Genomic DNA, 16,450 nt, shown 5'->3' on the forward strand with positions numbered 1-16,450 from the left:
GCTCTCACAGCCTATAATTTTCTGCCTTGATGAGTGTTGAGTCTCTTTAGTGCCTACCACCGTCTCTCTGGAGGAGGTTCTCAGGCTACCAGTGAGAGCAGTACTGACATGTAATCTGCAACTTCCTCTCTATTACACCCACGTGGGGTGGGTGTAATAGAGATGACTGGTCTTGTGTAGTCTTCCCAGTATTTGATGCCATCTGTAAAGCATCCATGAGTGAGAGCAGCATGTATCAAAGGATAAATATAGATATTTAGAAGCCTTTTGATGGGCATAACCTTTTCTTTTATCTAAAGACCAGTAGAAGCTTCCTTTTAGGGTCAATGCCCTTTGAAAGCCATAGGTTTCTGAGTAATAGGCAAAAATTTCCTCCCACTGAATAGGCCTCATATCCAATCAGAGAGCATTTGATGACCTCCATAACCTGTGTGCCACTATTGTATCTGTGGGCACATCTTGCCTGGATGGTTGATTTTGTAACTTTCAAGCTCCATCACTTATTCATACTGCTGATAGTTTTATCTCCCAGAAGCTTTCACATCACTTTCCAGCACCATGACAGCTAAGCAGTTGGGATCAGCTACAAATTGATCTCTCAATGTCCTGCAAATGCAGCTTGAGAAGTCTTCAGCAATAGGTTCTTATAATTTAATTCCAGTAAGTAACTGAGTGCTTTGAGAATGATCTTCATTGTCTTGCTCATTCTGGAGGTTAACTCAAATTATCAGTGGAACTTATCAGCCACTGATTATGGTTTTTGAGTAAAACTTTCTCCACCACTGTAAGGTGCTTCTCCCCAAACTATCCTCTCCTCTTTCTTTTCAAGACAGTTATATGTAACCACTAATAAAAAGGTAGTGTCTATGGTATTGACTCATGCCATCATTAGTTTTTTATATCTCCATCATCCACTCCTTCCCAAACTTCTGTTCCTCACAGATCCTTCCATGTCCCTCTACTTACCTATAAAGTATTATCTCCTGTGATCCCTTCCCTCCTTCTCCTCTCGCTAAGGCTCATTCTACAATCCTAACCAGTACTACTGATGCTTAATATGATTATAAACAAATCAATCTATTTTATTTCATGTTAGAATCTGCATATGAGAAACAACATGTGATGTTATGAGACTGGGTAACCTCCCATAGTATAATTATTTCCAGGTCCTTCCACTAGCCTAACAATTTCATAATTTCCTTTTTCCTTACCACTGAGTAGAATTGCATTGGGTATATATACCACATCTTCATTACCCATTCATCAGTTGATGGACATCTAGGCTAATTTCATTTCCTTTCAATTAATATAACAGCAATAAACATGGCTGAGCACTTATCTGTGCAGTAAAGTGTAGAGCCTTTAGGCTATAAGCCCAGGAGTGATATAACTGTACCAATTAGTAGATTTACGAGATATATCTATATTGATTTTCATAGTGGCGATACAACTTTACCCTCCCACCAACAGTGAATGAGAGTTTCTCTTCCCTACACCACAACCGGAATTCATTTTTATGTGATTTTTGACGGTTGCTATTTTGACCAGAATGAGAGGGAATCTCAAAGAGGTCTCAATTTACATTTACCTGATGGTTAAAGATGTTGAACGTTTTTAGGTGTTTATTGGACATTTTTACTTCCTTTGGGAACTCTATGTTCAGTTCCTTGTTTCATTTCTTGACTGTGTGGATTGATTTTTATTGCTTAGATTTTTTTAGTTCTTTGTATGTTCTAGATTATTAAGCCTTTGCCAGATGAATAGCTAGTAAATATTTTATTCCATTATGTAAATTGTCTATTGACATTTTTGGTGATTTGTTTAGCTGTACAATAGCTTTTTCATTTCATAAGAATCCAATAGTCTAGACTTTGTCTTATTCCCTGGGCTACTGGGTTCTTGTTCAGAAAGTCTTTTCCTATGCCTATATCTTAGAGTATTCTTCTTAATTTTTCCTTTATTTGTTTCACAGTTTCAGGTCTTTTACTGATGTCCTTGATCCATTTGGAGTTGATTTTGTGCAGGGTGAGAGGAGAGAGTCTAGATTCATTCTTCTATATATAGAGTAGGTTCCATGAGCTGCTGAGAAGAATGTGTATTCTTTTGAGTTTAGATGTAATATTCTGAAAATGTCTGGTAAGTCCACTTGATTTATAGTATTATTAGCTCCATTGTTTCTCTATTTTCTGTTTAGATGATCTTTATATTGAAAGTAGAAGAGTGTTAAAATTACCCATTTTTTGTGTTGAAATTTATTTCTGATTTAATAGTAGATTTTGCTTTATTGTATTTGGTACACATGTGTTTGATGCATGTGTTTATGATTCTAATGTCATATAGTTGAATTGGTCCCTTGATGAGTATGATTCCTTTGGTTTAAAAGTCTATTTTGTCACATGTTGGTATAGTCACACCTGCTTGTTTCCTAATTCCACTTACTTAGAATATATTTGTCCATTCTTTTACCCTAAGGTGGTATATATTTTTAATAAAAGATAGGTTTTTTGAAGATGGCAAATGAATGGATATTTCAGGTCCAATCAATTAATTTGTGTCTTTTGATAGGGTACTAGAGTCCATTAATATTCAGAGTTATAATTGAGAAGTATGAATTAATACTTGTCAATTGAATATTTTGTGGAATTTAGTGCTTCTTGATTTTATTGTTTTTTCACAACTCTTTGTTTTGATTATTGTTTTCTTCTTCTTCTTCCTATAGCCTGTTGAGTATGCTTTTTGGTTCTTTTCAGTATTGTCTGTAGGATTGGATTAAGGTTCATATATTAATAAACCCAGGTTTTATCATGGAGAATTTTCCTTTCTCCTTCTATAGTAAGGAAAATATTTGCTGGGTATACTAATTTGGGATGGCAACCATGTCTCCCACATTCAAATGTTTGAAACACTCCAGTCTAAGCTCTTCTGGCTTTTAAAGATTCCAATAAAAATGGGAAGCAAGCCGGGCGTGGTGGCGCACACCTTTAATCCCAGCACTCAGGAGGCAGAGGTAGGAGGATCACTGTGAGTTCGAGGCCACCCTGAGACTGCATAGAGAATTCCAGGTCAGCCTGAGCTAAAGTGAGACCCTACCTCATAAAAACCAAAAAAAAAAAAAAAAAAAAAATAGTTCTGATGAGCTTAATTTTGTAAGTGAAGGACATTTTTTTTTTTTCTTTCAACTTTTAGTACTCTCTGTTTTCTGTGTTTTAACTATAGGGTGACATTGTAAATTTCTTCTCTGGTTCTATCTATTTGGTTTTCTGTTTTTTTTTTTTTTTTTCTTGTGCCTGGATGGGACTCACTTCTGTAAGATTCAGAAAATCTTCTCCATAAATTAGCTAAATGATTCTCTGTAATCTTGGACTGCTTGATTTGATTGTTTGGACTTTTAAAGCTATCCCACATTTCTGTCATGTTCTTTTTGTACATTTTTCTTCCTTCTTCTTCTTCTCCTTATTCTTTTTTTATTTTTTTATTAAGGATATACTTTGTATGGATACATCATATGTTGGCATCATCATTTTCCTCCTACCTGCCCCCATTCTAGTGAGGTCCCACCTCAGTGGGGTTGCTGGTATTGTCCATGAGGTTGTGGGATATACATTGTGAGAAAAGTATTCAGTTACATGGAGAGTATAACACCTCTGGATATGCCCTCTCAACCCGTGGTTGTTATAATCTTTTCACTCCCTCTTCCACAAAATTTTCTCAATCATGGTGGATGTGTTTTAAGTCTACCTTAGGATTAATCTCATATGGAACTTTTGGATTTCTGCTTTGGTATGAGTTGAGTATTCTCAGTGTCTGTCTCCTTCAGCCTGTAACAGATTGTCAGGTTTGTCAAGGAAGCAGCACTCTTTCTTATCTTACCAATTACTCTGTAGTTTTATCTGGGTCCTGGCTGAAGTGCAAGGGGTGATTTATCTCCTCAGGTATTCTCCACTTTCTGAAAAAGAAAAATAGATTCTGCAATGGAGAATAAATTTAGCCTATATTAAATGGAATAAGCACTACTAATTTAGAGAAATTTTGATGGATGTAGCCCCTTTTTTTAATAAGACTCAGGGAACTTGTTTTTGGACACCATAATCTTGGTTTCCATAGGATTCTGAGATGGCTCCCAGCTCCAGCTCTGGGTTCCTTCCCACTCTTAGCTAATCATAAAGCCATTGATGACCCACCAGAACTGTATGCCACCATTGCACAGGTGTATACACACCTTCTCATTCTGTGGGTAATCTGTTGGCTCTCTTTCTGGTATGTTTGTCTGTGCAAAATCTTTTTAGCTTCATGAGATCCCACTGGCTGAGTGACTGTTCAATTTCCTAGGCTACTGGGAAATTGTTCAGGAAGTCTTCCCCCAGTCTTATGTCATGAAGAGCTCCTCCTATTTTTTCTTCCAGTAGTTTAAGAGTTCCAGGTCTTATATTGAGGTCTTCGATCTTTTTGGACTTGATTTTTGTACATAGTGAGATGAGTGGATCTAGTTTCATTTTTCTCCATATGGTTATCCAATTTGTACAGCACCATTTGTTGAAGATACTGCCTTTTCTCCAGTGTATGTTAATGGCTCCTTTTTCAAAGAATAAGTAGCTATAGTTACTTGAACTAAGGACTGGGTTTTCAGTTCTGTTCTGTTGGTCTATATGTCTGTTTTTGTGCCAGAACCATGTTTTTGTTACCCTGAATTTGTTGTGTAGCTTTAGATTAGGTCTGGTGATACCTCAAGACATATTTGTTTTGGTAAAGATATGATTGGATATCCAAGGCCTGCTGCCATTCCATATGAATTTTGAGATGATTTTTTTCTATCTCTATGAAAACTGATGATGGGATTTTATTGGTATGGCATTAAATCTGAATATTTCTTTTGGTAGAATTGCCATTTTCACAATATTAAATCTGCCTATATAGGAGTATGGGAGGTATTTCCATCTTCTCATGTTCTTCCCAATTTCTTCCTTGTTCTTAATATTTTCATTATATAGGTCTTGCATATCCTTGGTTAGTGTCATTCCAAGGTATTTGATTTCTTTTTAGGTAGCTATGGAAAATGGGACTGCCTTGATGATTTTTTTTCTCTGTATATTTGTCCTTTCCAGCTAGAGAGGCTAATGAAATTTTGTGTGTTGATTTTGTATTATCATTATCACCTTTAGAAGATTTATAGTGTAGCCTTTCACATCACTTATGTATAGAACCATGTCATCTGTAAATAGGGCTAATATGATTTTTTCCTGTCCCATCTGTATCCCTTTTATATGTTTCTCCTGTCTTATTGCTTGGGCTAGAACATCTAATACGTTGAAGAGCACTGATGAGAGTCATCCCTGTCTTGTTCCCAATCTTAATGGGAACTTCTTGAGTCTTTCCTATTGTTATTTGGGTTTTAGGTGATATATATATTCTTTATTATATTGATATGTAAACCTTGCATACCTAGTCTCTCCAGAATTTTGACCATGAAGTGATGCATTTTGTTGACTGCCTTCTCTTGCATCTATTGAGATAATCTTGTGGTTCTTCTATTTAAGTTTATTTATGTGGTGCATTATGTTAATCAATTTCCATATGTGGAACCATCCCTGGGATGAAGACTGCTTTACTGAGATGGATAATACTTTTAATGTATTGTTGAATTTGGTTTATAAGGATTTTGTTCAGGATCTTTGCATCTAAGTTTATCAGGAATATAGGCCTATAGTTATCTCTTCTTGTTGTAGCTCTGTCTGGTTTTGGTATCGGGGTGATGCTAGCTTTATAAAAGGAGTTGAAGAACATTCCCTGTTCTCTGATTATGTGAAACAGTTTGAGTAAAAGTTATTTCAGTTCTTCAATGAAGGCTTGATAGAATTCACCTGAGAAGACATCTGATCCTGGACTTTTCTTTTGGGGGAGGTTTTTGCTTTAATTTTCAGTCCTCCATGTTTAGGAGATTTATCTACTCTGAATTTAGTTTTGGTAGGTAGTATGTGTCTAGAAATTCACACATTTCTTCCAGATTATCCAATTTTGTGGAGTAGAGGTTGAGGAAGTATGTCCTGATGGTACTCCAATTTTATTGATGTCTGTTGCGACCCTTTCCTTTTCATTTCTAATTTTGTTAATTTGAGATTTCTCTTAGTTTCATTTGATTAAGTTGGCCAGAGACTTATCAATAATGCTTTTTTTCTTCCAAATTTTCAGCTCATTTCATCAATTTTCTCAATTAATTTATTAATTTTCAATTAATTACTTTCTGCTCTAATCTTAATTATTGCTTTCCATCTGGAGCTCTTAGGGTTGGATTCTTCTTGTTTTTCCAATGCCTTAAGGCAGATGGTTAGTTTATTAATGTAAGATCTCTCTGTCTTTGTTATGAAGGCATTTAGTACTATAAATTTTCCTCTTAGGTCTGCCTTCATTGTGCTTCCTAAGCTTTGGTATGTTGCATTTTCATTATCACTCAGTCCTAGAAATTTGATAATTTCCTTTTGGATTTCTTCAAAAACCTATTCATTATTTGAAAATGTGTTGTTCAGTCTTCAGGAATTGGTGAACTTTCTGTTTTGTTCCTTGTTGTTAATTTCTAGTTTAAAGCATTGTGGTCTAATATGATGCAGGAAGTTACATCAATTTTTCCTTAATTAATGGAGGCATACTTTATGCCCTAATATATGATCTATTTTGGAGATGGTTCCATGGGCAGCTGAGAATAATGTGCATTCTGTAGAACTGGGATGCAATGTTCTGTAGATGTTTGTGAGATCTAGTAGATCTATGGTGTTGTTAAGCTCTATTATTTTCCTTTTGATATTCTGTTTGGATGATCTGTCTATTGATGATAGTGGGATACAGAAGTCCCTTACTATGATGGTGTTGGGGTTTATTTCTGTTTTGTTGCCAAGTAGTTTTTGTTTTATAAACTGTGATGCACTTGTGTTTGGTGTGTATTGATTTATGATTGTTATGTTGTCTTATTGGATCATTCCTTTGATGAGAAAAACGTGACCTTCTTTGTCCTTTTTATTCACTTTTGGTTTGAAGTCTACTTTATCAGATAGTAATATAGTCAAACTTTCTTTTTTTTTATTTCAATTTGCTTGGAAAATCATTTCCCATCATTTCACCCTGAGGAGGTATCCATACTTAGTAATGAGGTGAGTTTCTTGAAGATGGTAAATAGAAGGTTTCATTTTTCTGATCCACCCTGTTAATTTGTGTCTTGTGATGGGTGAGTTAAGACTATTAATATTTATGGTTATAATTGTGAGGTTTGATTTAATCCCTGCCATGTTGGAGGCTTAATGGTGTTTGGTGCTTTCTTGGGTGTTATACATTTTTGAGCCTTCTCTAGTTTTGTTTTATGTGATTTTCTTCTTGTAGACTCCGGAGATTGTTTTATTTTGCCTCTTCTGGGTGAAGTATTCCATGAACTGAAAGTTCTTCTTTCACCATTTATTATGAGGGAAGTTTCACTGCATACAGTAGTTTGGGTTGGAAGCCATATTTTTTTTAGACTTTGAAGTGCTCTATTCCAGGCCCTTCTGGCTTACAGGATTTCTATTGAGAAATCTGAGGTAATACTGATGGAATTCCCTTTGTATGTAATGAGCTGTTTATCTGTTACTTTTATTACTTTCTCTTTGTTTTCATTGTTTAGGGTTTTTATGATGTTGTATCTTGGAGAGTTTCTTCTTTGGTTCAATCTGTTTGGAGTTTTGTTAGCTCCTTGTATGTGATTGGGTGTCACTATGGAGATAGTGGATAAGTTTTCTTCAATAGTTTTGTTGAATATGTTCTCCATGCCTTTGGTCTGAATTTCTTCCCCTTCTGGTATACCCATGATCTGGATATTAGATAATTTCAGGTTATCCCATGGTTCCCTCATGTTCTGTTTACTTGATTTTTTGAACCTATCAAAATTTTTGGACTCTTGAACTTTCTCTTGTATCTTATCTTCCAGCTATGAGGTTCTGTCCTTCATGTAACTTACTCTGTTAGTGAGGGTTTCTAGATAGCCTTTCACACGCTCTATTTCTTTTGTGTTTTCTATTGCTTTTTTTTTTTTTTTTTTTTTGTATAGTATCCATCCTTTGTTAAGTTTCAATTTCAGATTGTGTTTTGTTTTTCTCAGGGCTTCTTGGAATTCATTCTTTCATTTAGTCATGTCTTCATTAAGCTTAACCAGCTGGTTATTGAGATACTCTATTTTTTTGGTTCACTTTTAGTTCCTCGTGAGGTCTATCTGGTTTTTCTCAAGTATGTTTAGCTTAGTGAAGAAAGTTGTGTACATTTCATTTATGTGATTGTTGATATTTTCATGATTTGCTTCCAGTTCAACAATTTGCTTCATCTGAGTCACATAGCTTATTTTGTTTTCATTTTGGGATTATATTCCTGCTTCCTCCTTTATGTTTTCATTGGACACTTCCATTGTGGGTAAACTTGTTGGAGATCTCTCAGTTTGTTGTTTCTTTTCTGTTTTTCCATTTGGGTCTACCCATCTTCAGGTCAGAGTCTTTTTTAATTAAGGAAGAAGCAAGAATTTTCCCTTACAGCATCATTAGTGAGTGTTCTGTTTTGTGTTTGAATAGAATAGGAATGCAATGGCTTTTTATTCACAGATGTGCAGGTTGTGAAGTATGAAAATGCACTAGTAGCTCTTGATTGTGGTTGGAGTTTTGAAATCTCTTTGTCCTGGTCACAGCTGTGCCTTGCCTGTGGCTCAAAGACTGTGGCACTTGCCCCTGATCCCCTACTGTAACCAGATGAGCAGGTTCTGGAAGACTCACTGGTTTCCCCTTTTGGGTGATTTATAGATATTCATTTGCTCTTTTAGAGCTGAGATGATTTACCAAGTAGTTACTGAGGTAGGTAGGGAAGGTGAGGAGATGGTGGTGGTTGCTGGGATCCACAGACCAGGCCATTCAGGGAGTTGGCTGTTATGGGGGAGACAGGAGTGTGAGTCAGGGGATGCACTCAAGGGCACCTGGAGGCAGTGCCAGGTGTTGGAGGCCAGTGAACAGGGTCAGCAAGAGGGGCTCACAGGCTTCCCAGTGAGTGGTGAAGGGGAACCCAGTGTCTAGTAGGCTACCAGAGAGCATGAGAATCATCAAATTTTGGGCTGTGCACCCCAGGCCCACACAGTGGAGGTCTGCTAAGACCTACTAGTACTAGAGCCCCACAGTTTTTGCCTGGTATTACTCCAGGAGTTGTAGCATGGTTTGAGCTTGCAATTGATTTTGGTCATGCATTGTGGAGTTAGCCCTAAGTTATGGGTAGGATAAATGTCTCTGCATATCATGACCCAACATGTGACATTCTTTCCACCCCCTCTTCTGAAAAATTTCTCTGAGCCATGTTGGGTTCATTTTTTGTCTGCTTCAGTGATGAGGTGTTGGGGGCCTCTGAGGCTCTGGCTCTCTGATTTGGTAGGAGTTGATTTTGGTCTGTGTTTATCTCCTTCACCCTTGTGCTGGTACCCAGTTCACCAGGAAAACAGCACCCTTGCTTGTTTCGCCAATTTTCTTAGTTTCAGCCGGGGTCCTTTTGAGGTATGATGGGGTGGCTCTTTCCTTAGGATCTACATCTATCTGAAAAAGAGAAACGGATTCTCCAACGGAGAGTAAGTTAGCACCAGGACAAATAATATAACCCTGACTTTTTTTTTTTATAGAGAATTTAATAGGTGTAGGCCCTCTTGTAGCCCATGATTGATGGTAACTTGATAATGGAGAGTGGGCTTATGTTTGGATATGGTTCTGACTTGTTTCCCAGCTCCAGCTATGGGTCTCCTACCAATGAGTGGATAAGTTAGCTGAATCAAGAGCAGTTGGTTTGCCACCATGGCTGTGTGCCACTATCAAACTTGTGTGGGCATCACGACAGGTTATTTTCTGCTAAGTAGGTTAGATGCTTGAACAGATATTGGTGATTTTACCTCAGTCGCCCATGTAGCACCTTCGGGCACTAGACGTGCTGACTGTCTAGGAACTGACTCTCTTCCAGCTTCCAGCCATGCCATTCCATTTTACATGTCAACCACATACAGTGTCTTCAGAAGTAGGGTCTTATCACTAACTTTGGTGGGTCATCAAGTACTTGGACAGAAATCTGTCATTATTTTAGGAAACCATGTAGGTCTCTCTGATCAAAAGCTCATTGTGGATGATAGCCACACTCTGGTATTGGGAGTCACAGGTGAGTGCCCTCTAAGAAAAGGAAGAAAAAGATAACTAATATATGAGAATTAGAGAGAAGACAGAGAGAGAAGGAGAGGGGGGGAGGGAGAGAGGGAAGCTGTAGAAGATTAAGGTTGGTCTTCCTCATACCATCTCCAGTGTCTTGTGGCTCAGGTGTTCCCTCTAAGGGCCTGGTGAAGGTTCAGCCATTTGATCTGCCTTGAAGGGAGTAGAATTTTATGGTACCATTGCCGGTTGGGTCTAGTTTCCCACCCCACTATTGCCCTCCCCTCCCTCCCCACCCATCCTATTTTGTAGTCCATGAGATGCTTGCTGGGTATGTAAGGTATTTTGGGTAGATTCAGGATAGGTGCTGTAGATGAGTGAGACCATGTGGCGATTTTTTTTTTTTTTCCCTGTGATTGGGTAAGTTCACTGAGAATGATCTGTTCCAGGTTCAACCATTTTTCCTCAAAGTTCATTGTGTCATTTTTTCTTACTGCTGAATAGAATTACATTGTGTAGATATACCACATCTTAGTTATCCATTCTTCTAGTGATAGAAATCTGGGTTAATTCCAGCTTTTAGCTATTACAAATTGAGCCATTACAAACATGGTTGAGCAAATCTCTCTGGCCTGTGGTTTGAAAGTTTTAGGGTAGATGCCCAGTAAGGGAATAGCTGGGTCTGTTGGTATCTCTATCGTCAGCTTTTTGTCTCCATATTGCTTTCCAAAGTACCCCAGCTCCAGCTATGGGTCCCGTACCACTGAGGGGATCAGATAGCCAAATCAAGAACAGTTGGGGGCTGGAGAGATTGCTTAGTGGTTAAGCATTTGCCTGTGAAGCCTAAGGACCCCGGTTCGAGGCTTGATTCCCCAGGACCCACATTAGCCAGATGCACAAGAGGGCACATGTGTCTGGAGTTTGTTTGCAATGGCTGGAGGCCCTGGAGTGCCCAATCTCTCTCTCTTTCTCTGCCTTTTTCACTCTGTCACTCTCAAATAAATAAATAAAAATAAACAAAAAAAATTTTTAAGTGCACTTTTCATATAGACTCTAGACAACCATTAAAAAAAAAAAGAACAGTTGGTTCCCCACCATGACTGTGTGCCACTATTGCACTTGTGTGGGCATCACAACCGGTTATTTGTTGCTAAGTAGGTTAGATGGTGAGTCGCTTGGACAGATATTGGTCATTTCCCCCAGTCGCCCATGTAGCACCATTTGGCACTAGATACGCTAACTCTCTGGGGACTGACTCTCTCCTGGCTTCCATCCATGCCATTCCATTTTTCATGTCAGCTGCATATGGTGTCTTCAGCAATAGGGTCTTACCCCTATCCTTTGGTGGGTCATCAAATGCTCTGACAGAAGTCTGTCATTCTTTTAGGAAACCTTGTAGGGTTTTCTGATCAAAAGCTCATTGGGGATGATAGACACATGCTGGTACTGGGAGTTACAGGTCAGTGCCCACTAAGAATATGAGTAAAAATATAACTAGTATACAAGAGTTAGAGGAGAGAGAGAGAGAGAGAGAGAGAGAGAGAGAGAGAGAGAGAGAGAGAAAGGGAGAGAGGGAGAAGGAGTGGGAGGGAGGGCAGATGTAGAATGTTTAGGTTAGACTTGATCCTACCCTCTCCAGTGTCTTGTGGTTCAGGTGTTTCCTGTAAGGGCCTGGTGAAGGTTCAACAATTTGGTCTGCCTTTTAGGAAGTAGAAAGTTATGGTACCATTGCCGTTTGGGTCTAGTTTAATGTTTCCCACCCCTTCGATGCCCTCCTCTCCCTCCCCATCCATCCTAGTGTCTAATCCACGAGATGCTTGCTGGGTATGTAAGGTATCTTGGGTAGATTCTGGTTAGGTGCTATAGATGAGTGAGACTATGTGGCGAATTTTTTTCTGTGATTGGGTAAGTTCACTAAGAATGATCTGTTCCAGGTTCACCCATTTTTCCTCAAATTTATTTGTGTCATTTTTTTTTTCTTGCTGCTGTGTAGAATTCCATTGTGTAGATATACCACATGTTAGTTATCCATTCTTCTAGTCAGAGCCATATCCAAACATAAGCCCTCTCTCCAATATCAAGCTACCATCAATCATGGTCTATAAAAGGGCCTACACCTATTTAAAAAAAAGTAAGGGTTATCTCATTTGCCCTGGTGCTAACTTACTCTCCGTTGGAGAATCTGCTTCTCTTTTTCAGATAGATGTAGATCCTAAGGACAGAGCCACACCATCATACCTCAAAAGGACCCCGGCTGAAACTAAGAAAACTGGTGAAACAAATAAGGGTGCTGTTTTCCTGGTGAATGGGATGCCAGCACAAGGGGAAAGAGTTCAACACAGAGAAAAATAAACTCCTACCAAATCATAGAGCCAGAGCCTCAGAGGCCCCCTACACCTCATCACTGAAGCACACCAAAAAGAACCCATCATGGCTCAGGGAAATTTTGTTGAAGAGATGGGGGAAAGAATGTCAGAGCCACATGTTGGGTCAGGATATGCAAAGACATTTATCCTACCCATAACTTAGGGTTAACTCCACAATGTATGATCCATGTACCTCAACAAGGAGGGGCCAGTGGGGAGGGGTAGGTCAAGCATGAGCCTAATAATGGTACCAAACTGCCTGTATTTGCTAAATAGAAAATTAATAAAAAAAAAAAAAAACTGGTTGTACCATCTTACATTCCCACCAACAGTGGATGAGTGTCCCTACTTCTCTACATCCTTGCAAGCATTTATTTTCATTTGATTTTTTGATGTTTGCTATCCTTACTGGGGTAAGATGGAATCTCACAGTTGTTTTAATTTGCATTTTCCTGATGATTAGGAATGATGAACATTTTCTTAAGTGTATGTTAGCCATTTGTATTTCTTCCTCTGTGAACTGCCTGTTCAGCTCTTTGCCCCATTTTGTGAGTAGAGTGTTTGACTTTTTACTGTTTGGGTTTTTGAGTTCTTTGTAGATTCTAGAGATTAGGTCTCTGTCAGTTGGAAAATCGGCAAATATTTTCTCCCATTCTGGGGGTGATCTATTGCCTTTGCTTATTGTAGGCTTGTCTGTAAAGAAACTCTTCAGCTTCATGTTATCCCATTGGTTGAGTGGCTGTTTAAGATCATGAGCTACTGGGGTTTTGTTCAGCAAGTATTTTTCAATTCCTATATCATAGAAGGTACTTCCTAAATTTTCTTCCAGTTCTAGTTGAGTTTCTGGTCTTATATTGAAGACTATGATCCATTTAGATTTGAGTGTAGTGCCTGGTGAAAGGTGTGGATTAAATTTCAGTTTCCTGCCTATGGTTATCCAGTTTGTCCAGTACCATTTGTGGAAAATGCTGTCTTTTTTCCAGCCTATATTGTTAGGGTTTTTGTCGAATATCAATTAGCTATAGTTGCTTGACCCAAAGTCTGGGTTCTCAAGTCTATTCCATTGGTCTATTTTCCTGTTTTTATGCCAGTACCATGCTATTTTTATTACTATGGCTTTGTAATATAGCTTTAGATCAGGTATGGTGATGCCTCCAGAAGTATTTCTTTTGCTGAGGATATGTTTGGATATGCGAGGCCTTCTGCCTTTCCATATAAAATTTGAGATCATTTTTCCTATCTCTGTGAAGAACCCTGTAGGGATTTTAATTGGAATTGCATTAAAACTATATATTGCCTTTGGTTGGATTGCCATCTTCACAATGTTAATTCTGCCTATCCAGAACATAGGAGGTCTTTCCGTTTTCTCAAGACCTCCTCAATCTCTTTTTTGAGTGTTTTTATGTTTTCATTGTATAGATCTTTCACTTCCTTGGTTAACATTATTCCAAGGTATTTTATTTTTTTTTTGTTGCTATTAAAAATGGGACCATGTCCCTTATTTCTTTCTCTGTATCTTTGTCATTTTCATATAGAAAGGCTACTGAGTTTTGTGCATTGATTTTTTATCCTGCTACTTTGCTATAGCAGTTAATCATCTTCAGGAGTTTTGGGATGGAGTCTCTAGGGTCTCTTACATATACAATCATGTCATCAGTGAAAAGAGCTAACTTAACTTCTTCCTTTCCAAATTGTATTCCTTTTTTTTTTTTTTTCCTTCTCCTGTCTTCCAGCACTATATTGAAAAGCAGAGGTGAGAGTGGACAACCATGTCTTGTTTCTAGTCTTAATGGTAATTCCTCCAGTATCTCTCCAATAAGTATTAGTTGGGCCTTAGGAGCTTTGTATATTGCCTTTATTATGTTAAGATATGAACCAACCATGCCAATTCTCTCCAATGTTTTGATCATGAAGTGATGTTGTATCTTGTCAATGGTCTTTTCTGCATCTATAGAAATGTTCATGTGGTTATGTTTAACCATGTTTATGTCATGTATTACATTGACAGATTTCTGTATGTTGAACCAACCCTGTGTTCCTGGGATGAACCTCACTTGGTCAAGGTGGAAAATGCTTTTGATGTGTTGTTGGATTGGGTTTGTGAGGATTTTTTTCAGGATCTTTGCATATAAGGTCATCAGGGAAATAGTTTTCTTTTCTTGTGGCATCTTTGCCTGGTTTAGAAATTAGTGTGATTGTAGCTTCAAAGAAGGAGTTGGGTAGCTTTCCCTGTTCTCCAACTGTGTGGCACAGTTTGAAGAAGATTGGTTTGAGTTCTTCCATGAAGGTTTGATAGAATTCAGCTGAGAAGCCATCTGGTCTTGGACTCTTCTGTTTGGGGAGTTTTGTTTTTTTTTTTTTTTCTTTACTTTTTCAATCTCCATGACTGTGATGGTTCATTGAGGTGATTAATCTGCTCTGAGTTTAACTTTGATAGATGGTATGTGTCCAGGAATTTATCCATTTCCTCCAAATTATCTAGTTTTGTTGAACAGACGTTTTTGAAATAAATCCTGATGTTTCTCCCAATTTCACTTATTTCTGTTGTGATCTCTCCTTTTTAATTTTGAATTTTGTTAATTTGAAGCTTCTTTTCTTTTGCTTGATCAAATTGGCCAGGATTTGGTCAATCTTGTTTATTTTTTCGAAGACCCAGCTCTTTGTTTTGTCAATTGTCTTAATTGTTTCCTTGGTTTCCAATTCATTAATTTCTGCTCTGATTTTAATTATTTCTTTCCTTCTGGAGCTCTTTGGGTTGGATATTTCTTGCTTTTCAATGCCTTTAAGTAGATTATTAGGTTATTAATTTGGGATCTCTCTGTCTTTGTTATGAAGGCATTGAGTGGTATGAATTTTCCCCTTAGGACCACCTACATTTTGTCCCTTAAATTTTGGTAAGATGTGTTCTCATCATCATTCAGTTCTAGAAATTTTTCAATTTCATTTTTTATTTCATCCACTATCTATTTATTGTTTAAAAGTGTGCTGTTCAATTTCCACGTAGTGTTGGGATTCTTCTTGGATCTTTTGTTGTTGATTTCTAGCAATATAGAATTGTGATCTGATATCATGCAGGGAATTAAATCAATATTCCAAAATATGTGGAGGCAGTCTTTGTGATGCAGTATATGGTCTATTTTAGAGAATGTACCATGAGCTGCTGAGAAGAATTTGTAGTCTGTGGATTTGGGATAGAAAGTTCTGTAGATGTCCGTTAGGTCTAAATGACCTATGGTTTTGTTGAGGTCTCTTACTTCCCTGTTTCTGTTTGGATGGTCTGTCTTATACTGATAATGGTATATTGAAGTTCCCAGTTATGATGGTTTTGGTGGTTGTTTCTGTTTTATTGTTAAGTAGGTTTTGTTTTATGAACTGTGGTGCCCCTGTGTTTGGTGCATATAGATTTAGGATTGTAATATCCTCTTGATGGATCATTCGCTTGATAAATAGGAAGGAGCCTTCTTTGTCTCTTTTGATTATTTTTTGTTTGAAGTCTATTTTATCTGATATTAATATAGTATGCCTGCTCGTTTCTTATTTCCAATTGCTTGGAATATTTTTTTCTTTCACCCTGAGGAGGTGTCTGTCTTTAGTTCTGAGGTGGGTTTCTTGAAGACAACAGATTGAAGGATCTAATTTTTTGATCCATCCTGTTAGCTAGTGTCTCTTGATGGGTGAATTAAGACCATTAATATTTAGGGTAATGACTGTGATATTTGATTTAATCCCTGCCATATTTTGATGATATATGTGGGTTGGTGTTTTCATGGACTTTGAAGTTTTTTGTGCCTATTCTGAGTTTGGTTATAGTGATCTGCTTCTTGTAGGCATTTGAGATTATTTGCTTCTTCTCAGTGGAAAATTTCCTGAAATACTCTCTGTGGGTTTGGTTTTGTGTTCATAATGTTTTAAAGC

This window comes from Jaculus jaculus, chromosome 9 (genome assembly GCF_020740685.1).
Source record: "Jaculus jaculus isolate mJacJac1 chromosome 9, mJacJac1.mat.Y.cur, whole genome shotgun sequence".
Taxonomy (NCBI): domain Eukaryota; kingdom Metazoa; phylum Chordata; class Mammalia; order Rodentia; family Dipodidae; genus Jaculus; species Jaculus jaculus.